Below are 23,946 nucleotides of genomic sequence, written 5' to 3' on the forward strand. Positions count from 1 at the left end.
CCCTCTTGTCTTGCCCTTTTCACTTACATTTTATTTACAGACCTCCTTCTTTCTGAGGCATTCTTGACTTTGTTGCATTGTAAATGCTGAATCTGATAGTACTTCACTGCTTCTAAGTGGTTAATGTTGCTGTTCCTTAAATTACTGTGTGTCATAGCACTGAATTAAGACTACAGTCCTGTGCATTGGTAGTAGCACCTTAAATTTTATCAGAGTTGTGGATTTCAGCGGCCTGTGTACTGGATTGCAGAGCTTCTGTGCTGGGTCACTGGGCTCAGAAACCGTTTGATTTTGCATTTCAAGGGACGGAAGGTTGCCTTTGAACTGTCCCATTGTGCCTTAATTTAGCAGTTTATAGCACCTCTATCAGTAGAAAGCCTAGTGAAAAGATATAAGGGCCACAGTAATTAGCAGAGCTGAAGTCCAGACACGCAAATCAACAACAACAGAAAATGCAGAATATTTGTTGTTGCTTACACTATATTAGTAGAGATATTAATACATGCATTACGAATATAACTCTATTATTGTATAATTCTGTCAACACAGCATTTAACATGCAGATATGTGCATGTGGGGTCTCTCTGCGCGGGTCTGCAAGAACAGTTAAATGACTCCAGCTTGCTGTTATCCCAGCATTTTGGGGGAAGGCTGGTTTATTATTTTTCTGCGAAGCCACCTTATGTTTTTAGTAGCTGTGGCTGATGAGCCAAGTTTGTTGGTCTTGTTTGAAGCTCCTCCCCGGGGGTGCAGAACAGGAAGAGGTGGAGGTCAGAGGGAGCTGCTGGAGTTCCTTGGTTTGTGTGTGCGTCTGAGCGAAGTTGCCATTACCCTTTTACTATGTGTGTGTCTTATATTACAGCAATGCTGCACATCAGTGGCCAAAGAGAGGGGAGAAGGGAGGAAAAGCCTGTTTACACAGACTGCAAACCGCCTGGGGAATAATGCAGGAAAGGAAGTGAGCCGGCTCGCTGTCTGACTGCTCCAACTTCCTGCTCTCTCTCTCTCTCACTCTCGCACACACACCAACCGGGGGGGGTGGGGGGTGGAAGAGAGAAAGAAACAAGGGGGGGATCAGGATCTCATTACAAGAGCAACAGAGCGTTTTGGAGGACTGTCAGTATGGAAAACGGGGGGATTTTACGCAGCTCCCTTTAAACCTGCGAGGAGAGATCGGAGAAGCCCACCAAACTCCGGGTATGTAAGCTTTTTAAAAGTTGGGCAGAGTTTGGAGTGGGGAGGCAGAAAAGGGCGAGGGGCAGACAGGTGGGAGCAGCATGGGATGGCGCTCAGGCGGCCCCCCCCCCATCTTCCCTGATAAAAGGCGAAAAGTATCGCGCCACGGGTGGGGGTGCGGGAGATCCCTGCCCCGCCACAAGGCATCCGGTTGGGGCTGCCGGGGGAGGCGGGAGGAGAGTCCCGGGTGCCGGGAGCTCCAGTGGCAGCTCCAGAAGCCCCGGTTGTAGCTCTTTGCTGCGGGGCAGAAGTGCCATCTGTCAGGGGGGGTTGGGAAATGTCTGAGAGGGAGCAAAGTGGGTCGTGTGGGGGGCGCGCGGAGCTGGGGGGGGGGAGAGAGAATGGCGAGACGTCGCCCTTTTGGACTGTGCGTGAGAGAGGGAGGGCAATGGGAACTCCCGGGGTGTGGGGGGCAGAAAGGAGTCCCTGGCTTCTGCAGGAGGCGCGCGTTGTGTCAACTACTTGTTGTGCATATGGCAATGTGGAAGAGTCTCCACCTGCCGTTGACAAAAAAAACACGCTGGGGGTGGGGTGGGGGGCTAAAGATGGGGCTCTCTTCTCCAGCGGGGAAGAGGGGTGCGAGGAGGGGAGTCCAACTTGGCTGGAGAAATGGGAGTCTGGGGGTGCTACTGCGCTTCTCGAAGCGCGCGCGCGGCGGTGGGGAGGGGTCGCCTTATGTTTGGGGAGACGGCGTGGGGGCCAGTGCCTTTGTGAAGCGGGTGAGCTGGAAGGGGCGCGCGCCGCCTGACAGGCTCGAGGAGACGAGAGTTAATCTCTCTCCGAAGGCGCTGCGTCGCCATGAACCACTTTATGGGGGGTGTGAGGGGAGAGGGAAAGAGAGTTTGTATGTGCGCCTTTATGTGTTTCCACAACCTGGGAGCGAGGTGGCGGCGTCCCTGCTCTTGCTGCCACATGGGCCGTTTTATTAAGACAATGAATTTGAGTGTGTGCGCGCAGAAGGAAGGAGTGGGGCGGCGAGGTGGGGGGGGGCGGTACCGCACTCCAGACTGTAGCCCAGAGGAATTAGAGCAGTTTGCTTAAGGGCAGCGCAAATTGCTGGGGGCTGCAAGGAGAGGAGGAAACGGCCAAGGGGCTTTGGAGGAGGAGGAGGGGGGCAGTGTTGGGAGAGTTTCTGGCTTGTCTGGAAACAGCAAGACTAATTGCCATGCGCTTCCGGTTTGAAACTGGCAGCAGACAACATCTTGAAAATGAGTCACTGCAGCTCACAAAGAAACTCTGTGGTTTTCTCCTTCTCAGGTTTATGTATTTGCTCTTTTACAGTTTCCTTTGTAGTTTTGAGAGAGAGGGAGAGCTGGAGAGGTTCCTTCACTCTCGCCCTCTGCCTCCACCAAACCCCCTCCCCACTCCATTTTTATATTTTACACCATCAGTTTAAAAGGGGGGGGGGGAAGAGAGAGAGACTGGAGAGTTGTTTTTGGATCTGGCTGTGCTGAAGGTTAGAGGGACTCTGATGCTGCAGGAGGAAAAAGTTCCCTGAATTTTCCACTGGCTGCAGGAAGAGAGCCCATTTAGTCATGGCTAAGTAATGTCTGCACACACCAACTAATCTCATTAGGAGTTTCCGTTCCCTAACACAGGAGGGTTTTGTGAAGCCCTCTCAGCTTTTCTGCCCACTACTGTTGAAAGCAAGACAAGTTACATCTTTATTTAGTCAGGGTGGGGGGGTGGGACTTACTTAATTTAATGCAGCATCTTTTTATCATGTGATCTTGAATGGCTTTTTAAATGACAAAGGACACAATGGTTTCATTTTAATGTTCCTAAAATAAGGGCTTTACCCTTTATTTTGCCTTTTTATACTTTTTTATTGGTTTTAGAGCTTTGATGTGTAATATTTGAAAATGGGATCTACCGTATCTTATTAGTTCCCGCCTCCTTCCTTCCATCTCTTTTAGTAAATAGAGGATGATAAAATGTTTCTCTAAAAGCAAATATATGCTAACTGCATTTGGCCAAATTATCTCGCAACTAATGTGTGCAATTTTGTGATTATTTTAAAATATTATACGACATTTGCATTTGAACTTATTTTTGTATGGATATAACTTTCGTACCCCGAATGCAAATGATTGGAGGCTGTCCTGTCTAGGGCTGAATGCATCTGTCACATTCCTGTGTACCACTATCAAATTTCTAACTGATGAGGTTACCAGGCATCTGGGGATTTTCCTAGCCATAATTGCATTAATATCCAAAAACATTTTATCCAGGATTGGCACCCTTTGGATACAAATGGAGAATATCAAGATCATTGTGTGTTTGAAAAAAGTGTAATAGGTATTGGTTTATTGCACTTTTATTTTGGTTTTCCCATGTTCCCACAAAAACCTGATGTGGGATAGCTTAAAAATTCAATAAATTGTAGGTGGCTGCAGTGGCTAGGAGTGCTTTCTATCAATTGCTGTGGGCATCCGTCTGCCTCAGGAGACAATGGAAGGGTGCACCTTTGGGGGTGAAGTCAATTACATTTTCTGTGTTGACTTCACTATTTACCTTTGAGTAGTGGCCTGAGAATTACCATCCAGGCTTTTGTAACTTCAAGGACTGACTGTTGTAGTATTGCTGAACATGGATGCCTTCAAATAATGTTTAGAAGGTCTAGGTGCTGGACAATGTGATAGCTCAACTCCTTCCAGGAACAGGTAGGTATGCCATATTTAACAGGCATTTTGGCACTTTGCTCAGTCTTGGGCTGCAAGCCCCTATTCAAAATGCTGGGTTTGACCTTTAGAATGGTGCATACAGTGAATACTTTATCAGTGTCTGCTGTTTTCTGGAGAAGCTATGCTCAGACCCTTACGATCAATTTGATGAGCGGTGGGATGGAGTACAGCCTTTTGAATAGTGGTGCATAAACTTCAGAATAGGGACAACCAAATTGGCATCCTCCAGATGTTGTTGGTTGCATTCCAACTCTCATGAGCCATGGTTGACTTGGCCAGTGTTCAGTGATGATGGAAGATGTAGTCCCAACAACATTTGGAGGGTACCACTTTGGCTCTAGAACATTATTCCCAAAGAAGCACAACTCCAGATGGGTGGTTTTTACAGGTGTATTCTGCAACATGTCATGATGCAATAATAGTGGTGGATTTATAGTGAACCATCCATAAATCATCCCGCTTTTAGGGCCGGACAATATATCAATATATTGTCTTATATCAATATCAAGAGCAAATCATGACAACCATTTTTTTTTAAAAAAATATTACCTGGCAATATATTGTGAATTGTGTGTGTCTTTGTGTGTGATAGTCAAAAAGCATGATACAATGGTACCTTGGTTTAAGAACAGCCCTGTTTACGAACTATTCAGTTTACGAACTCTGCAAAACCGGAAGTAGTGTTTGCAAACTTTACATAGCTCTAAGAACAGAAGCTGAATGGTGGAAGGGTACCACCGGCAGGAGGCCTCATTAGGGAAAGCATGCCTCGGTTTAAGAATGGTTTTGGTTTAAGAACAGACTTCCGGAATGGATTAAGTTCGTAAACCGAGGTACCACTGTATTGTGAAAATTGGGAACCCAATACTTCTTCCTATCCTGTGCAGCCATTGCCATTGCTAACTCTGCCTCAGCTGCTCTTCTATGCCTCCTGTAGCGACAGCAGCAGACTGACGCAAAATTTGCTCTTTGAGAAACAGTGTGTGCACTGCAGGGTAGCTCTCTGCCTTAGCTCTCTGTCTCCCTTGCCTGCCTCCTCAGTGGCAGGCAAAAATCGTCCTTGGAGATATCGTGTGCACGCACATGCGTGCAGCCTAACTCCGCCTGAGCGCTCTGTTTCCTGAGCAGGTGGAGCTGAACAGCCTGCAAGCAGGAACTTCCCTCCATCAGAGATGCCAGGCTCTTGCTGAAAGGCAGGCACCAGGTTGGTAAGAGGCTTAGGTAGAAGCGTGGCTTCTGGAATCTGGAGCCCCTTTCCTCCTCCTGTTCTCATGTAAAAACATAAACTTGGGAAAAAGAAAAACATGCTGCTCAAGCATAAGACCCCCTCCTTTTTGCTGTGCTTGTTTGTTGCAGATGGGTGTGTGGTTGTCTGTATACACCTAAGCTGATTAGAACTCAGTCAAAATAAAACGTAGTGTATCTTCACCAGGTTTCCACAAACTTGGCCCTCCACAGTTTTTTTGGCCTACAACTCCCATGATCCCTAGCTAGCAGGACCAGTGGTCAGGGATGATGGGAATTGTAGTCTCAAAACATCTGGAGGGCGAGTTTGAGGAAGCCTGATCTACACCCATATATATCTTCATTCACCATGTTTGTTAGTAGGCATTCAGTAGCTCTGATAAGAAAGAAATATTGGGGGATTTTTTTTGTTTTTGTGAACAGAAATGCTGGTATAATGACATAGTACCATACACACCAGGATTTGACAAAAGACCTCACTACTAACAAGTAGCAAGGAGCTTTTTTTAGAAATTGTGGGGCAGGTGGGCAGGGAGGGTATCCTGCCACCTCTTCAGTTTTCAAGATGCGCAACAGATGTGGGGAGCAGGACAACAAAACAGAGAAGTGTTTCTGCACTCCTTTCACATATAGTTTAGCTTGTGTTGCAGTTGGAGTAGGGGTACATGTTTTCAACCACTTAAGTCTCAGATTTTCAGCAGTGATGATTTCATTATGCATCAGGAGGGTTTTAATCAGGTCTACTGACACGAAAATACATAAATAAAAATTCTGTACAAATTTTATAATCTGTATGAAATAGGCAAATGAAGCATACTTGAATATATTTTCTGGTTTTGTTAATTATGGGAAGGTGGAATAATTACTCAGGTCAATGTTGAACTCTCAATCAGTATTTATTTATTTATTTATTTAGGTGGTTTTGCACAAGCTGCAAGCGAGCTTGCAACAAAAGCAAATAGATAAAATAGGGTTACTGTACATCCGGAATTCCCCGGGATTTAACAGGCAAAAATAGCACCCAGGGGAATTTTGGAAAACTGGCAAAATGTCCAGGATTTTGAGATTGAGTTTAAAAAGCTCAACAACTATGAGCTTCCTTAAAAAATCTCAACAACTTTTGTGCCGTGAATTTTACTTCTAGAAATATGGCAACGCTTGATAAAATCATTCACAAGAACAAATCACTGCTGACAGTATCCAATGCACTCTTTCAGGTAGTGCAAGGATTCCACTGAATAACACTGAAAAAGATGTGTCTTAATCAACCACCTGAAACTATAGAGAGATGGGGCAACATACACCTCAGTAGGGTGAGGAACCTCCACTGTGAAAAGGCTACAGTGGTGCCTCGCAAGACAAAATTAATCCGTCTTCGTCTTGCGGTTTTTTCGTCTTGCGAAGCACGGCTATTAGCAGCTTAGCGGCTATTAACGGCTTAGTGGCTCTTAGCGGCTTTAAGAAAAAGGAAACAAACTTGCGAAGCAAGCCCATAGGGAAATTCGTCTTGCAGAACGACTCAAAAAACGGAAAACTCTTTCGTCTTGCGAGGCATTCGTCTTGCGAGGCATTCGTCTTGCGAGGTACCACTGTATTTCCTAGGCTCCCACACGACATACCTCATCCTGCATGGGGACCACAAGGAGAGCTTCATCTGTTGGTTATGGGCCAATCAATATGGAATAAGCCATTCTTAAAGATATTTGGATCCCAAGGTGTTCAGGGCTTAATATCTTGAATTGGGCCCGGAAAATAATTGGTATCCAACGTAGCTGTTTTTAAAAGAGGGTAATGTTATTGTGGCCTGCTGCTTGTAGGTATTAGCCTGATTGCTGCATTATTTTGTACTACTTGTAATTTCCGGAACATCTTCAATGGTAGACCCATGTGAAGTGCATTATAGTAGTCCAGTAGAAATCCAGCTGCTTCTTGTAGCATTGGAAATTTTGCCTGGCATTGCACAAGCGCATTTTAAAGTTACCTTTGGAGGCATAAGGATTGCACCCTTCTTGAGTGATTTTTGGCTGGCTGGAATGTGGCCTTGAATTTTGATAATGTTTCTTGCTTGCTGGCATAGATGGAGGATAGAGAGCTGCGAAGATGGGCATGGAAACCTCTGACTTATACGCCACCTGCAGTGTTAGGAGTATTTTTTAAGCATAAACTGCACAATCACTTCACACAATTTGGGATTAGAATTTCCTGATTAGAATGCATGGATTTCAGGGAAACCTGAGTCCTATAACATCTCATAAATTAAATGGTTCAGGCAACATTCTTATTTCTACTAAATGGTAAGTCCCAGTGATCTTTCTGTAATACATTGTAATACTAAGTAGGTGTGTATGATGAAGGACTACCTTTTGTTTATTGGTATTTCTACCAACTTATAAACAAAGGAATTAACTTCAAAGATTACTGTTTTTTCTCTGTTTTTAAATGAGAACCTGATTTTAATTTGTTAATGATTTAGAATGACGCAGCAGGGCTATCTAAATGTTTGCTGGCCCAGGACCAAAATATTTAGGAGAGGGCATGCCTATAGAACAGGTATGCATACAGAAACAAGCCCCCCAAAACATGATGCTGTGTATGGATTGAAGTGATACTTTGAGACTAGGAGGCAAGTGGCTTTGACAGTTGTAGCTTAAGCAGAGGTGAAATAGCTTTAGAAAAGTTTTGTATTACGAGATTGGCATGAATCAAGGTAATTATATTAATTTCCTGGTTTGCTTATTTGGATATTCAGATACATGTGAATGTAAATGATGTAAATGTAAAGGATGTAGATGTACAGTGGTACCTCGGGTTACAAACACCTCGGGTTACAATCACTTCGGGTTACAGACTCCACTAACCCGGAAGTAGTACCTTGGGTTAAGAACTTTACCTCAGGATGAGAACAGAAATCGCACGGCAGCAGCAGGAGGCCCCATTAGCTAAAGTGGTACCTCAGGTTAAGAATGGTTTCAGGTTAGCAGTGCACCTCTGGAATGAATTAAGTTCGTAACCAGAGGTACCACTGTAAAGCTGATGTTCAGGGAGGTGGTGGTAGGGTTTGGCAGCATGCCCTCACTTATCCTTACATGTTTGCTTACACCTGAGGAGACTCAGTGTCCACGTAGGGCTAGAGAGATCTGGTACAAATGTAAGAAGACTATGAGAATGATCTTTTGAGGAACCTTGCACTTTTGTACCACTGCTGCCTCCTCTCCTTTCTTCTTAGCATGAAGCAGTCTCTTTCCTGGTTTTGTGGCAAACCATAGTTTTATCATTTTGTCTCAACTGGGAAAACCAATTTATATGATTAGCCTGCAAAACAGGACTGAAAAGCAGAGCTGGATCCTAGTTTCTGGTTCTGATTTATAGGGCAAGCACAACTATATCTTGCGGGTTTGAATGAGATGGCAGAGTATGCTTTGCCTGAAGCAAGGAAAGAAAAGAGGTCATCGCTTCACATGATGGTAGGAGGAAGCAGGTGTGCCTGAAGCTGCTTAAAAGCTGATTCTCGTATCACCAACCGTGGTGTGGTGTTATGTCTGGACTACCCGAAACAGGTGGAGTCCTTTGCTACTAAGTAGACTATCTGCTCCTAATTATGCATCTTGAAGGCCTAATGTACATGGGATCAGGAAGTGCACAATTTATTCTGATAGATTGCCAAAATGTGAAGAAACCAGCTGCACACTTGTATGTAAAGCATGGTACGTGTAGAAAAACCCCCAGCTTCTTAAAGAGGAAAGTATGTTGTTAAAATAATCAATGTTCTCCAATCCATGTGTTCCACGGTGTGCTAGATATCTATCTTAGAAATAAGAGATGGAAAATAATTTCTCCTTGAAACTTAAGTGATGAGACACAAGGCACTTATGTATATATGTACTATAACTTTAGGCTTCTGGGAGCAAAACAAAACAAACAACAAACCTAGTGTGAGCTCAATGCTATTTTCTTTTCTGATCGCAGCTCCTTCCAGGGCATCAGAGACATGCCTGAAAGTCTTCTTTTTTGCAGGGGAGTGAGGTTGATGTGGATCCCAGCTTCTAATTGAAATAGGTGTAACCTTGTTTTTAGCAAACCTGATACACTTCATGCTCCATGATTTCCTCAAAAATTGTGCAGTCAGTTGTCCCGTAGTGTTTCATTCGCTTCTTTGCAATTCTTGAAAAAAAATAGTTTAACTTACTAAGCTATTGTGGGTCCAATTCACCTCTTATCAAAACAAATAAGAAAGCAAAGCTACCAAATGTCTTAAGCTAACTGGGATCCTTTCTATCCCCAGCAATGTGTCGAAATAGAGTGTGGTACGGATGATCTTAGGGCAGCATTCACTTATGCAAGGACTTTTGCTTGTACAACAGGCTTTGCCTCCCTATTGCCCCCTGTATCCCCCCCCCCCATATTGGCTTAGGGGTGAGGTTGGAAGAATCCTAATAACAGCGCAGGGGGGAGCAGTGGTGTAGCTAGCCTCTCGGGTGCCTGGTGCGGGGGCGTGTCCTGCAGTTGGGGGCGGGGCGAGCCTCTCCACCACCTCCTCCCCTTCGGTTGTAGGGCAGCTGAGGGAGAGGCAGTAGGCAGACACAAGTTCCACGCTGCCATTTCAGGCAGTGCGGAGCCTGCAGGCGTCTAAGCCACCACGTCACTCCTAAAAGGTTTTGTGAGCCCATTTTTTTTTTTAAAAAACTCATTTTGTCACACACCCATCAGTGATGACACCTGGGGTGGACCACACACACCCTTCCTCCGCCACTGAGGGGTAGTGGAGTGGGTGTTGTTACGACTGGCAAACTGGAATGCTTGTGCAGATGGAACAACTGGAAGAACACAATGTTGAATTTCTGCCCTTAGCAGTTTGCCTGTATTGTAAATTCAGTTTTTATGAACTTGCACCACTTCAAAGACACCAGAATAGAGTCCCCTCTGGTTTTGTACATTTTTTTTACCTATACATTTATCTTCGTACCAAAAACATCATCATGAGAGGGATGAAGGGGTCCTTTGGACCCCAGAATTACCGTAAATTTTGCTGTAGGGAATTAATTATAAATTAATTAATTGGCTTCATCTTGGTGCAGGAGCAATGCTGTAGTTGTAAAATTTGAAGCAGAGGAGCTCATCATGGCTCAATAGTTGAGGACATGTTTTGCATGCAAAATGTCCCAGGTTCAATCTCTGGCATTTACAGTTTGGGCTGGCGGAGACCAGTGCCTGGGGCACCAGAGAGCTCCTGCCAATCTGGGTGGACGACACTGAGCTAAGTAGGGACCAACACTCCTATGTCCCTTTCAGCAGCACCTCCTTAGCCACATCCCCAAGGAGAGTCTTAAGAACACAGGCAGCTGTACTGTTCCACTATAATATATAAATACATATACAGTGGTTGTTAAGTTGTGGGTGAACATATCAGACAACACAGCGATTCTTCAAACAGCTCTTGTTTATTTACAGGCCAGAACAGAACTGAACTGAAGGGTTCAGCCAGCCTGCTTATATAAAGCTCCACTAGAACGCAACAGTAACCATTTTCTGTAACTATCCAATCACTGAACGTCATTTTCGATCCTTTATTTGCATATGTGGACCTGAACAATCTACAGTATCCCCCTGCTGGCCCAGGGTGAGAACTTCAGTACATAACACCGGTACCTCGAGTTACAGACGCTTCAGGTTACAGGCTCCGCTAACCCAGAAATAGTACCTCGGGTTAAGAACTTTGCTTCAGGATGAGAACAGAAATCTTGCGGCGGCAGCGGGAGGCCCCATTAGCTAAAGCGGTACCTCAGGTTAAGAACAGTTTCAGGTTGAAAACGGACCTCCAGAACGAATTAAGTTCTTAACCCGAGGTACCACTGTACTCACGCGGATACACCCATATACCAAAGAACAGCAGTACATAGCCTTAATATCCATTTCTTATTTGTAATTTTCTTTTAAAAGCAAAGACTGAGACTACTGGAATACTTCAGATATTTATTCTGAGCTCAGTTTTTCATCTAAGCATTTTTTGCTTCTGTTTGTTTCTCCCATTAACATTATGGGGTCCAATGTGCCCCAATAGTTTTTGTGTAAGACTGTCTTTTGGAATGTGATATGCCAATACATTCCCCCCTCCCCTGTTAAGCTAAGATCATTAAAAAAAATATCATAGCTTTTATTTCCAGCCAGAACTTTAAAGGGACTCAGGGAACTCCAATCGCAGATCAACACTGTTAAAAATGATGGAAGATTAACTGATGGAGGGGCCTGTATTCAAGAGAAACCTCTGAATCTCCCTCTGGGGGCGCTCTCCTGAGTACCTGTAAATGGAATATGATCCCTCTGGATATCAGCTGCTGTTGACAAAGAGCAATATCTATCTGCACTGTAAGCTGGACTATATGAATCTGTGGCCTGATATTTAGTAGAGCAATTATTATGTTCTTAATGGTTCTAAACAAGGAACCGTTCGTTGCCCTTGCATGGTATAGGGAGCCAGGGTTTGCTATTGGATAATATTTTAGATCCTGATGACTCGGCCCCAGATACACTGACCAGATGTCTGGAAGCTGTGGCTGGATGGTTACGTGGGAGCCGGTTGAAGTTAAATCCTTCGAAGACAGAGGTCCTCTGGCTGGGACGGAGCGATATGGGATTGAGGGGGCAACTCCCGTCTCTTGCGGGGGTGCAATTAGTGCCAGCATCATCCGTGAAGAGCTTGGGTGTAATCTTCGATACCTCCCTCTCTATGGAGGCGCAGATTACAGCTATAACAAAGGCGGCATTTTTTCATCTCCGCCAGGCTAAGCAGTTGGCTCCTTATCTCTCTCGCCCTGACCTAGCCACTGTGATCCATGCGACGGTCACCTCCAGACTGGATTATTGTAACTCGCTCTACGTGGGGCTGCCCTTGAGACTGACCCAGAAACTCCAGCGGGTGCAGAATGCCGCAGCGAGACTCCTTACGGGGTCTTCGCTGCGAGATCATATCCATCCGGTGCTGTACCAGCTGCACTGGCTCCCGGTGGAGTACAGGATCAGGTTTAAGGTGCTGGTTTTAACCTTTAAAGCCCTATACGGCCTAGGACCCTCGTACCTACGGGACCGCCTCTCCTGGTATGTCCCACAGAGAAATTTACGGTCTGCAAATAAAAACACCCTAAAGATCCCAGGCCTCAGAGAGGTTAGGCTGGCCTCAACTAGAGCCAGGACCTTCTCGGCCGCGGCTCCAATCTGGTGGAACGCTCTGTCACAAGAGACTAGAGCCCTGCAGGACCTGGCATCCTTCCGCAGGGCCTGCAAGACAGAGCTGTTCCACCAGGCCTTTTGTCAGGGCGCAGCCTGACCCCCTCCTCTGGCAATCTGCACAAAAATTTGCTTGATGGTTGCATTAATTTGATTTTAATTTGATTTAATTAATGTTATAATGAATGTTTTAGAATGTTGAACTATTTTTATTGTTGTTAGCCGCCCTGAGCCCGGCTTCGGCTGGGGAGGGCGGGATATAAATAAAATTTATTATTATTATTATTATTATTATTATGATTAAAAAAATAAAATAATCTGTGGCTGCTTGGAGTAAGGCCATTACAGTTTAACTACTTTAAAAGTTAAAGCAAATTAAGTTTGCCTGCATTGCAGATAATGCATTTGAAAGAAGGGGAATCTTGGTGGAATATCAGCGTAGAGCAGAATAGTTAAAATCCCCGAGATGTCCTGAAAAATGGACTGGCAAGGGCCTCCATAATTCTTATATTTACATTTCCTATACTTAATTGTGGTGTCCTTTGGGTTAATTTGTGTTGGGACTACTCCAGGATACATTTCAACTGATTCATGTCAAAAGTAGCCTGTTTATTTACACTATACACACCCTTTACTTCCGTAAATGCTGACTCATGGCCTAGCTGTAGTGGAGCGCTGAGCACTTTGCAAAGTGGTTCTTTATTTATTTTTGCTTTTGCCACGTTGAATAAGGGCACCGCTTGCCTGCCAGAAAGGTATCTGTTGGCCTTGAGCTCTTCTCTGTCATTGCAAGCCACGCCCAATGCTAGTTACAACAGGCCATGATGACATGCTTTCTCTGAAACGCATACTTTCCCATGCCAACTCTTGGTTTATTCTGCTATTTTCTGCGGTTTGCTCCTTCACTGTTTTGCACAATAAACATATCGCATAGATTTGAGTGATGATGCATGTTTATTTTATTTGAAGCTTTTTTTGCTTTAATGAATCAGCTAGTATTTTGGAGACTTTAGAGAAAGAAGAGCATATTTGTTCTTAAGAATTTTGTTGAATTATGTATGACTTCAGAATTAGTCATGATTTAGAGTGGAATGTCAAGATGTAGGGACAGGAAGTCAAGCTTACTAAACATTGAAATAAAACACTAAAGCACAAAGTGTTTTAAAATGTATATAGTTTGGATTGTATAGGTTCTTTCTTGAGAACAGGATTAATTTTGATGTTGGGATACACTTTCTCAAAGTATTTGTTCAAGTGCTGACACTTAAAAGCTGTTCCAACTGTTGATGATACTCGTATTTGTGTGACGGAAGACAAGGTGGAGACATATGCGGCAGATGGATAAACTCAGGCTAGTGGAAGAGTTATCAAAAACACAAAACTTTTCAACCTGTTCCCATGAACACAAATTAATGGACGTAGGGCTTGTAGCCTGGAAAAAGCTACACACTGACTAATAGTCAATATGGTTCAGTTTATGTACATCCTGTACCAGCAGCACTCTCATCACTACAGAATACTGAAACGCAGCTGAAGGCTAGAACAGGCAGTTGCAGGATTTCTTAGCATCCTGCTGAAAAGGAGAAACAAGGAAATGGAAGACACTCCAAGGAACTGGAAAACAAGTATGGAGCCAACATAAATCCCAATTAGGGTGCTGTGTCTTCCTTCACAGCAGGCACCAGAACTCTAAAGGACGCACATACAGTAACCTAGTGTGGAACAAACCAGTGCAATATTCATTTGGCCATAGGTCAGAGAAACCCGTAATACATAGTAATCTGCTTTGAGACATTATGGAATTGCCTTTCTAGGAATGCTTTGAGGAAACAGTGGGCATGCATTTGCTGCAAATGATTTAGGTATGAGAAACCCAGGACTTACAAAGCACATCACTACTAGCATATAGTTGGTTTATCTGTGGCTAACTACTATTAGACTAGCACTGAATAATTTATTTTAAAATTTGATAACGTGCATGTGTGTTTGTTTCCTCAATCGTGTTTATTTGAGTTTAATGTAAGCTTAGTTGTTTTTCTTTGCACATAATGTACCGGTATTCAGTTTAATATTGTTTTATCCCATGAGCCACTCTGCAGAAACATGCATAGTAAAGCTTCTTGTAAAATCAAATAATGTTTACAAGAGGTTTCTTTTATGCACGAAATGGTGCAGGAATAGATATTTTTCTGAAACCTATATTACATTTTTATAACAAAGGATCTACCTTTTTCTTCAAACTTTGCCCATTAGTGTTACGCTGCATATCAATACATCTGCAAAACAGACTTCTGTTACAGGGAAGGCTTCTCTTAAATGTGATTACAGTATCGTGCTATAGAATCTGTGCATGCTTATTTATCATCAGTCTGCTCAGCACAGAATGCTTTTACCTATGTGTGTCAAATCTGCAGTTATTTTGCTATTGTTTTCTAGGCATGTAAGCCTTCGCTACGCACATAGACACCCATGCAGGGTGAGTGGGGAGTTCATATCCGGCCATTTCTAGAATACTATATGGAAATGATCTACCAGTGACTAGCTGCTGCCTCCCCAGCCCTGTGAGTGTGTTTTTGGAATTAATGTCTGTGGATATGCACCTGTATGAGTGCTACAGTGTATGACACCTAGGAAAACACAAATGTTCTATTTATTATATTTTCAGTGGATTTATATTCCACTCTTTTATCAAGTTCTAAGGTGGCTAACAATCAAATGCAACAAAGCTTAACAGAATACCAAAGTATGTGGTAATTTGAAAGCCGTACGTCAACAAAATAAGCAAATATACCCTGATTTTTACTTTCCCCCCCTTCCCTTCTGATTTTACCTTTCTGAGAATCTTTCTTCAGAAAGAATTTACCATTGTGGAATAGTTAGGCTATGGTAATTTGAAACTTTCACAGTTTATTTTAACTATCTGGAACACCTTTCCCCAAGGAAACATGTGGAAAAATTCCTTAGTAATTATTATTTCAAATTAAAACAAATGTTTTTACGGAGGTAGTGCATAATTATAGTGGCGAAATGCTGAACAACTCAGTCAATCTGATTAATTCTTTGCCAAAGACCTACACAATTTAGGTTGGCAGTATGGATGATATCCAACTAAGTTGTACTCAGAGTAGACCCATTGAAACCAATGGCCTTAAGGTCATTGGTTTCAGTGGGTCTACTGTGGGTATGATTAATGTAGGATATCACTTCATACTGCAAAGTGTAGAAAACTTCAGTTCTTTCTCTCAGTTGTACAGCAGTATGTCTTTTGTGGGTTGCATTCCCCCATAAAGTAATCAAGCAGCCCATGTGTTTGTAGAAGCACAAATACCCAGATGAAATCTTTGCAAGGAGGGCCTGCCACATCTTGATAAATGCTGGAGAATGTTGTGTAAATGAAACAACCTTAGAAATGATGGAGCAACTCCTGCTTGACCAAAGCACTGTGTGTAAATTAGAACCCCATAGAGCTTTGGATCATGGCGGAGGTGTCGCGTGTTATTAGTGCAAAAATAGAAAACAGATAAGGTACCAACAAGAATGGCATATCAAACTGTTGGAATATGCAGAGCTAGCAGGGGTGACCACTAGAATAATAAATCAAAATGACGAAAGATATAAGGAGGACTGGATATTGTTTATTGAACATATGAAAAGTATTATAAGCAAACAATCTACCTAGCAGGATGGTAAGATTTTCAGCAGTGTAAGAAATAGCTAAAGTTTATAAAAGTGGTTGTGATAGGGTGAATCAAGGGAGCTGCCATGATGTGTAGTGGCCAGAGTGTTGAAGTAAGAATGGGGAGATGCAAGTTCAAATATTCATTCAGCCATGAAGCTTACTGGATCACCTTGGGCCAGTCTCTATCTCACAGCCTAGCCTTCCTCACATATAGAAGGTGTTAAGTTGTGGGTGAACATATCAGACGACACAGCGATTCTTCAGACAGCTCTTGTTTATTCACAGGCCAGAACAGAACTGAACTGAAGGGTTCAACCAGCCTGCTTATATAGAGCTCCACAACGCAGCAGTAACAACTTTCTGTAACTATCCAATCACTGAACGTCACTTTCAATCCCTTATTTGCATATGTGGACCTGAGTGAAAACTATCTACAGTATCCCCCTGCTGGCCAAGGGTGAGAACTTCAGTACATAACAGAAGGGTTTTTGTGGGGGACCTTGTATACCACCTTGAACTCTGTGGCAGAAAGGTGGGATACAAAAGCAACAAAGGAAAAAAAATATCCTATTGAGAAGACCATCAGATGTAGGACCGCTTGGTTTTCTTGTATTCCTTTGCTCAGGAGATCTACATGCATCAAGTCCCCCTACTCCAGAAAAAGAAGAGTTGTGTCCTCTTGTATTTTGTAGTACTAGTAGTAGTAGTAGGAGTAGGGGTTTTTTTTGGGGGGGGGGGGCAGCTGGCTCTAGCAACTTGTTAGCATATTCCTAGACCTGTAACCCATGTAAACTCAGTGTTACCTATAATGTTTCCAAGCTCAAACAAAACTTGTAGGACTCAAGATACTGTAAGATTTTGAACAATTCCTTCATGACAAATACCTCATGAAGAAACTAACTGTTTCTTCTGACCTATAAAATATAAACAATACTGTGGCCTATGCCCTTTTTCTGTCTGCAGTTGGTGTTTAATGAGAGATTAAACTTCATTTAAAAATTCAGCCAACTAGGATAGGATTCATGTCCAAACAGCCATGTACAGGTGTCCAAGTGCTTCTATGTGCTCAGCAGGGCTCTTTGAACTTTCCCTTCTGAATACTGCGCCTTGTTCTTCATTGGGCTATATTTCAGAGTGGCCTTTGGACAGGGAGCTCTGTTGGAGAGGGACATTCAGGTGTGTGTGCGCTCCTGTTCATGCCTGCAAGCACTGCCCATAACATTTTCCATCCCAACCCCTTCTATAGGGAAACAGTGAATGGGTAACACAAACCCAAAGAAAGAGAACCACCAAGGCTCACTTCTTTAATGCAATCTAAGATGGATTTTAGTTTTGCAGTTCTAATATAGAGTTATTTGGCTTCTCGCAGTGCAGTCCTCGCCATGTCTACTCAAGTTCTGTTGAATTCAATGGGGTTTAGTCCCAGCTAAGTGGGGTGAGGACTGCAGCTTTAAAGACTAGCACATTTGTTGTGCTGTGAGCTTGAGTAGGCAGATGCAAAACATCTGAAGCAGTGCTATATTAGGTTTGTTCACACGTTACACCAAACATAGGTGTGAGCTGTCTCTATACAGGTACATCTGCTTGTGTGAAAGAGTATATACATTTGTTGATTTGTTCAGCTCGGCTGTCGTGTACACAGGTACACAGATTGTACACATGTTGCACATTGCATGTAAATCACTGTATGAGCGTACAGCTCAAACTATTTGTGTGCACTCGTTCAATCCCAACAGAGGGCTTTGCAGTGGCAGCCAGGAATATAAAACTTAAAATGCTTACACAGGACTTTCCCCTTTACATGCTTTAACAACCCTTGGGTTCAGCCTCCACTGACATCAGGGATGTTTCTATACTTGAAAAGTACAGCCTACGCTGTGTAATATTTCTAGCACTGATGGATAGACTTGTAAAAATGTGTCGCCCCATTTAGCCTGTTTACTGTCAGTATAGCAAGCCACCTTCTGGTGCGAAAAACCGTGGGGAGGAGAGTCCAGAGGGGATGGGGAGAATAGAAGCTTCAAAGTCTATGTGAAGTATAGATTTGTCAGTGAGGAAGGAGTGTAATAAATATTACTCAGGGAACAACTAAGCCAGGGGTCTGCAAACTTTTTCAGAAGGGGGCTGGTCCACTGTCCCTCAGACCTTGTGGGGGGCCGGACTATATTTTGAAAAGAAAAAAAATGAACGAATTCCTATGCCCTACAAATAACCCAGAGATGCATTTTAAATAAAAGTACACATTCTACTCATGTAATAACCCCAGGCAGGCCCCACAAATAACCCAGAGATGCATTTTAAATAAAATTACACATTCTACAGTGGTGCCCCGCAAGACGAATGCCTCGCAAGACGGAAAACCCGCTAGACGAAAGGGTTTTCCGTTTTTGAGCTGCTTCGCAAGACGATTTTCCCTATGGGCTTGCTTTGCAAGACGAAAACGTCTTGCAAGTGTTCCGATTTTTTTCCGCTCCCCCCCTTTTCCTAAGCCACTAAACCGCTAATAGCGCTAATCCGCTAAGCCGCTAATAGGGTTGCTTTGCAAGACGAAAAAACTGCTAGATGAAGAGACTCGTGGAACGGATTAATTTCGTCTTGCGAGGCACCACTGTACTCATGTAAAAACACCAGGCAGGCCCCACAAATAACCCAGAGATGCGTTTTAAATAAAAGTACACATTCTGCTCATGTAAAAACACGCGGATTTCCAGACCATCCGTGGGCTGGATTGAGAAGGCGATTGGGCCAGATCCAGCCCCCAGGCCTTAGGTTGCCTACCCATGAACTAAGCAGTCGTATACAAGTAGCAGTTACTGGTTTCTGTTTCATCCTGATCACATCTAAGTTTTCCATGTTTAAAGAAGGGGTAGCCATCTCAAGTTTTATGTAAGTCAGCAAAATAATTATCTCTCTGCCACACGGACATGAGAAGAATACAGCAGAGATTCATGTGGAAAGAATAAAGATACAGGCTGGCTTTGAACCTGGAACCGAATGCTGTGCCAATATGCCACAGATGCTCACCACATGAGCGGGGCAGGAAGCAAGATGAGCCTGTGCGCATTTTTATTTCCATCCCATGATAGATTTTTGGAACCAGTATAGATTTACGGGCTTTTTGGTTACCCTTTGAAACATCTGAACAGGTTGGATATTAAAAGCCTTAATGAGGAGGAACCAGCAACATTTCCTTCCTGCTGAAGGCAGTTTCCCCAGTCTAGGAAGAATAATCTGTGTGCAGACTCAAGCTTTTATGTGAGGCTTGCATTGCTTGAGGAGACCTGGAATAGCAAAGATGCATAGAGTAAAAAAAGGAGCAAACCCTACATTCAGCATCCTATAGGGTGGTATGTAGGGCAGTTCTTGCTGGGCTGGGTTTGCATTCACATCTCCTAAGGGATGACTTGTTAAGTGTGTAATTATTTTTGTTAAATTAAGTGGTATAACATTTTTATAAATAAAAGTACTGGTGTAGTAAACCTCAGTAGCAAAAATGAACTGCTAGGATGCTGTAGAACCAGGACATTCACACAGACTCCACTACCACCACCTCCGGGCCAACAGGGATCTGGTATAGTCAACGTTAACAAGGCTGGCCTGGGGTGCATTGTTGGAGGTGATATTGCAACAAATACAGTGGTGCCCCGCAAGACGAATGCCTTGCAAGACGGAAAACTCGCTAGACGAAAGAGTTTTCCGTTTTGGAGGTGCTTCGCAAAACGAATTTCCTATGGGCTTGCTTAGCAAGACGACAATGTCTTGCGAGTTCCTGCTGTTTTTTTCCCCTCCCCCCTTTTTCTAAGCTGCTAAGCCGCTTATCAGCTGATCCAATCAGCAGATAAGCCGCTAAAAGCCGCTAATAGCCGCTAATCCGCTGATCCGTCAATGGGCTTGCTTCGCAAGACGAAAAAACCGCTAGACGAAGAGAATCACAGAACAGATTCTTTTCGTCTTGCGAGGCACCACTGTATAGCTATTGAAGCTATCAAAATCTTGACTGAAACTATCTGGAGGCAGAAGAATTCAAAAGGTGGTAGGGGAGAAGAAAAACTAAAAGGAAGATAGCGTGTAGGGGGGAAATGCATAACATTTTGAAATATTAGTGAGCAAATTTCAAGCATGCCTATGAGATTAAGGGAGAGGAGAAATGTTATAGCTAAGAGGAAAGTTGAATAGGGCAAGTTTAAACTGGTAGAAAATATAAGAACATTTGACAGGTACTTTAATTGTCTTTAAAAGCAGCTCTTCACATTTTGGAACATCACAGCTTTGGCTATGGCAGGCACCTCAAAAGTCATCCAGTAGCTCGTTATATATTAAGTCAAAACTTAAGTTACCCCTAACATTGATGTATATGGTCACATTCTACTCATGTAAAAACACGCTGATTCCTGGACCATCCATGGTCGGGATTTAGAAGGTGATTGGGCTGGATCTGGCCCCCGGGCCTTTGTTTGTCTACCCATGGTTTAATCTCTGCACTAGCTTTTTAAGGACATAGCATGGGATTTCTAAGATTTAAGCCTCATATCTAATCACTCATCTTTTCACAGCAGTTTCCCTGAAAGCATACTGTGAGGCATACATATATGATTGATAGGCTCTAAAGTGCTACAGACAATGCATTTAACTTCTGCCTGGAAGAGTTCAGTTCAGCTTGAAAGTTTACTATCTTGCTTAATCAGTTGCTCCAACAAAAGACACAATATTCCAAATGGCTCTGGAACCTTTCTGTGTTGTTGCTGGTTTTCTGAAGCCATCTTAGAAAACTTAACAGGAGTTGCAAAAAATTCTTAAATGTTTCCACTGGGTGGTGCTGCACGAATTCCTACCTTTTAACTAATATCTGGCTTTCCCAGAAAGACGCCTCTGAAATATAATAGGAGGAAGTCCTGATTTAGATTATACAGTGTCATCATATTGGGGCGGGGGGGGGGGGCAGGCATGAGGATGCACTGACTGGGAAATGATGCAGTTCTGGGTATGGAAAACAGGATCATCAAATATTGTGTCAGTTACCAGAGAGAGAGAGAGGAAAATTTGCTAAAGCTCAGTGAAATCTATCTTAAAACCCACAAGAGAATTACCGGTTTAGATGATATCTGCATTAATAATACAGAGATGTATCTGCCTAGGACTCACTTTACTTTGTTATAAACTTGTTTTTAATGTTATATTTTAAATTGTTGTGTCCTGGGTGGGTAGTACAGTGGTACCTCAGGTTAAGTACTTAATTCGTTCCGGAGGTCTGTTCTTAACCTGAAACTGTTCTTAACCTGAAGCACCACATTCGCTAATGGGGCCTCCTGCTACCGCCACGCCGCCGGAACACGATTTCTGTTCTCATCCTGAAGCAAAGTTCGTAACCCGAGGTACTATTTCTGGGTTAGCGGAGTCTGTAACCTGAAGCGTATATAACCTGAAGCGTCTGTAACCCCAAGGTACCACTGTAGTTATATACTGCACATGTTACACATTTCCTTGCATGTCCAACTTTTAACAGTTGAATCATACTGCGTGGCCCCTCCTCTTGTATTCTGTAAAGCACCATGAACACTGATAGTGGGATGAAGATGACAATTTGAGCCCTCACCCAGCAAAATTCAGTGTCCAGTAAAGAACAGATTCCCTGGGACCTACGATGCTTACATGAAATCTCTCCTCGCATCCACAGACTGCAGTGGAGTTACATGGGAAATGCCCCGTCCCCAAATCAAAATGGTAGCTATTCATTTGTTGTCAGCCATTCAGTGTGAAAATAAATGGTCCCTCTATTTACTTTCCTTTAGGGATCTCATTACTTACCTTAACTATTTATTCACCACTGCAGGCCTTTTGTCTTGCAGAGGGTGAGAAGGGTGTTGAAAATACCTGAGAAAGTATTATCACATGCCACAGTTTCCCATTCAAAAGAAACTACAGATCACATTGGTCACTCCCACTTCCATACTATCAAAGGAAAACCTGTATTTTGGATAGCTGTCGGGTACATGGGCCAGGGGCTTTTAAAGATGCATGTACCCACAGCAATAGTATTTGCTGCTGCATAAGGTGAGAAAACGCCAGAACAGGAAAGATCCAGGAACCAGCGTGGTCTGAGCAGTCTGCATTGTTGACTTCCTCTTGCCGCAGTAGGAAAGCCCTACCTTTTCCTGGGGATGTGCTTTCCATATGCTTGTGTGAGATTGTATCCAACTGGGAATAGGGGCAGCTGTCTTGTGAACATGTCCTTATTGTGACATATAGATATTATGCAACTGCCACAGGATGCATCACGTATATGAAGGTGTTTGTGTGTGTGTGTATCTGTGGAAAACACTCCATGCATCTAACAAAGTGAGATTTTGCCCATGAACAGTTACGTACGCTCAATAAATCTCTTAATTTTTTAAGGAACCACAAGCCTCTTTGTTAAGTTTACCAGTACATAAAGAAAACATTTTACAGAATAAGCATTAATCCTACTCAAGAGTAAACCCCACTGAACATATTGGACACAACTAATTTAGATTCATTAATTTACTTGGGTTTACTCTGAGTATAAATTAACACACCCCTGTATGCTATTCCCATCTGTTCCAAATTGAATATTTTCATACTAAAAACCTAGTGCAACTCTGTGAAGAAAAATGTATCATATTTTTCCATTATTCAGCCTCATGTCGTTTTCCCCATTCTCCACCCCACCCCAATTTCATCTCTAATTCATAAAATCTGTAAGCCAGATCTGTAGGATCATTTCCTCGGTGCTGGTTTGTCCAGATCAATAAATGTTAAAGGGAGTGGCAAATGCTATTGAAACATCTGGGCATAATATATATTCAAGGAGGAAAGCAAGTGTCTGAGCCATACTTAAAACTATGATTCTCTGCTGAGATGCTTCAAGGGTGAGAAATAGGAAGTGGTTGGGGAAAACCCAGCATTTCTGCCAGATGGGGAAAACTTATTTACTTAGATAAGTGATCAAACATTCAGCAAAGGACGTTAGGCTGATAATTTATTTTGGGGATGAGGAACCTGTGGCCGCAAGATGTTGTTAGACTATAATTCCTACCATCCCAGGTCATTGGCCATTGTGGCAGAGGCTGATGGGAATTGGAGTCCAACGATATCTGGAGGACTCCACACTGGCAACCCCAGATGTGAGACAAGTTAAGGAAATATGTATTCATGGCACAGTTGACTTATTATGTCAAGAGGAAAGGGGGGAAACTAAGTTGGAACAAATTTAACAAAAATTGGTCTATGCCTTGAGTACTGCAGAAGCGGTATGATATTCAAATACACAACATTCTGCACACACCAATTTATATACAGTGGAACCTCGGTTTTCGAGCGTTTCAGAAGCCAAACGTTTTGGAAGCCGAACGCCAAAAACCCAGAATTAATTGTTTCTGTTTTCGAACGCGCCTTGGAAGTCGAACGGCTTCTGCTGCGTGTTTTTCTTTTTTCCCTCAATGGATTTTGCCAACTGCCCATTGCCCCTCCGTTTTTGAAGATTTCGGAATTCAAACGGCCTTCCGGAACGGATTACATTCAAAAACTGAGGTTCCACTGTAGTTTTATTGCTTATACATATTTTGTCTGAATAACAGAAATGTAAGCATGTATGTTACTGATGTTGTTCTAAAAGCATTTTTCTTTCCTCAGGCGATGAGCTTTTCCTAAGCTTGGCTTTTAAGTCTCGGAAACACCCGAATACACGGTGTTTTTGCATCTTTATGCTAAAATAAAGGGGGAAGACATGCTCCATTCAGTTACACATTTGTAAACTTATTCAGATTAGCGCTCCATGCAAAATTTGAGTTTCGTTTGATTAGTTTCAAGGTAGTAAAATTATCTGGTTTTTTCCTCCTTATGTAGCCCAAATGAGAATGACAA

At 43.1% G+C, this 23,946-nt stretch overlaps 1 protein-coding gene across 1 annotated transcript in view; it reads left to right on the top strand.

The window, feature by feature from the left end:
- The first annotated feature begins 755 nt into the window (after positions 1-755).
- The window catches only part of ELK3 (ETS transcription factor ELK3), a 47,770-nt gene continuing 24,579 nt past the window's right edge, over positions 756-23,946 (top strand). The window contains exon 1 of the mRNA XM_082240806.1: positions 756-1,197. The gene's annotated coding sequence lies outside the window, so the exon portion shown is untranslated. The remainder of the gene's footprint in view (positions 1,198-23,946) is intronic.

The sequence above is a fragment of the Podarcis vaucheri genome (genome assembly GCF_965113315.1).
Source record: "Podarcis vaucheri genome assembly, chromosome: 10".
In the NCBI taxonomy this organism is placed as follows: Eukaryota; Metazoa; Chordata; class Lepidosauria; order Squamata; family Lacertidae; genus Podarcis; species Podarcis vaucheri.